This window comes from Penaeus monodon, chromosome 30 (assembly GCF_015228065.2).
Source record: "Penaeus monodon isolate SGIC_2016 chromosome 30, NSTDA_Pmon_1, whole genome shotgun sequence".
Taxonomy (NCBI): Eukaryota; Metazoa; Arthropoda; class Malacostraca; order Decapoda; family Penaeidae; genus Penaeus; species Penaeus monodon.
In genome coordinates, this window is record NC_051415.1 from 7,185,559 (window position 1) to 7,185,805 (window position 247).

At 49.8% G+C, this 247-nt stretch overlaps 1 protein-coding gene across 1 annotated transcript in view; it reads right to left on the reverse strand.

Moving 5' to 3' along the window:
- The window catches only part of LOC119592493 (rho GTPase-activating protein 8-like), a gene marked incomplete in the record, with an annotated part of 123,930 nt that overhangs the window by 63,684 nt on the left and 59,999 nt on the right, over positions 1–247 (reverse strand).

A 247-nucleotide genomic window follows, 5' to 3' on the forward strand; every position in this document is an offset into this window, starting at 1 on the left:
CAAATGCTGACCAGCGCGAGCCAAGGTCATCAAACCCGAGGCCCAGGCAACCCCGCTCACCTCTGACCTCGCACGCCATGGCAGGGGAGGGGGGGGGGTGGATTCGCATGGATGTTATGTCATGTGTGACAATTGGGGGAAGAAAGACACGAGAAACATAGAACGGAAAATTACAAAGTAGAAGAAAATGAAAGAGAGGAAGGACGAAATAACAGTAACAGAAATAAAGTAGTAGTAGTGATGGTGG